Genomic DNA, 1,611 nt, shown 5'->3' with positions numbered 1-1,611 from the left:
TATGCTTTAAGGGGACAGAGTAAAGAGTTAAGAGGGGAAAGCATAGGGATTGAGAGGAGAGAAAGTAGGAAACAGTGGGATTCTATCTTCCTTGCTGGAAAGAGTTCCTGTTGGCCCAGTGGCTAGGTTGCCTGTATCTGTACAAATGTTTCTTCTTTGCTGCCCTTGCCTTGTCATGTCCTCTTTCATCCAGCTCCCCTAAGACATCAAACATTCTACACTGAATTGACCTCAATGCCTTTCAACCCGTGGACTTGGTGTCACGCACATCCGCGTGAAGAGACCATCAAACAGGCTTTGTGTGAGCAACAAGGATGTTTATTTCTCCTGGGTGCAGGCGGACTGAGTCTGAAAAGAGAGTCAGCAAAGGGAGATAGGGGTGGGGCCGTTTTATAGGATTTGGGTAGGTAGTGGAAAATTATAGTCAAAGGGGGTTGTTCTCTGGCCGGCAGGGGTGGGGGTCACAAGGTGCTCAGTGGGGGAACTTCTGAGCCAGGAGAAGGAATTTCACAAGGTAATATCATCAGTTAAGAGAGGAACCAGCCATTTTCACTTCTTTTGTGATTCTTCAGTTACTTCAGGCCATCTGGATGTATACGTGGGTGCCGGTCACAGGGGATATGATGGCTTAGCTTGGGCTCAGAGGCCTAATACTTGGTAGACACACACACGCACAGACACACACACGCTCCGGTAAAATTCACACAAGTGGGGCCGGGAGAGGTGGCTCGCGCCTCTAATCCCAGCACTTTGGGAAGCCAAGGCGGGTGGATCACTTGAGGCCAGGAGTTCAGGAGCAGCCTGGCAAACATGGTGAAACCGTCTCTACTAAAAATAACAAAAATCAGCGGGGCGTGGTGGTGCATGACTGTAGTTCCAGCTACTTGGGAGGCTGAGGCAGGAGAATCTCTTGAATCAGGGAGGCGGAGGTTGCAGTGAGCGGAGATCACACCACTGCACTCCAGACTCTAAAAAAATAAATCATGCAAGTGGGACGGTCTTCTCACTGTTAGAAGAACTGTTGGACTACCTGTTGGACTCCCTGGTAAACGGGAAACGGGGCGAAATGGGCGTTTATTTCCCAGAAGCTCTTAAGAATGAATGAATGTTTGACCCAGCGCTGTGGCTCAGGCTTATAATCACAGACCTTTGGGAGGCACAGGTGGGAAGATCGCTAGAGCCCACGAAGTTGCAGTGAGCTATCTTCGAGTCACTGCCCTCCAGCCTGGGAGACAGACTGAGACCGCGTCTCTAAAAAGAAAAGAATGAGCGGTGGGAAGATCCCGCTCCTTGCCTGCGCATTGAGAAACTGCCTTACAAAAGGCCAGGCGGGCAGAGCCACGCCAAGTTCAGGTGCATTCCCTGTGTCCCCATTAAATACTCGCAGGGCGCGCATCGCCAGGGCTCAAGGCGTCTGGGCGTCTCTCTATGAAGAGGCCCCCGCAGCTAGTGAGGCGGGTGCCCTTTCCTCGGGAGCGGAAACTACAGCGCCGCCTGTAAAGCGTGCCGGGGCTCACGGGTTCTGGGACCCCATTGCCGGGGCCAGGCGTTCTGGCCCCCGAGCCGCGCGCGCTCCCAAGGGGCGGGGCGGGGCGGGGGCGTGGCGGGCAG

This window comes from Chlorocebus sabaeus, chromosome 9, assembly GCF_047675955.1.
Source record: "Chlorocebus sabaeus isolate Y175 chromosome 9, mChlSab1.0.hap1, whole genome shotgun sequence".
NCBI lineage: Eukaryota > Metazoa > Chordata > Mammalia > Primates > Cercopithecidae > Chlorocebus > Chlorocebus sabaeus.
Note: the sequence above shows the minus strand (reverse complement) of the source record.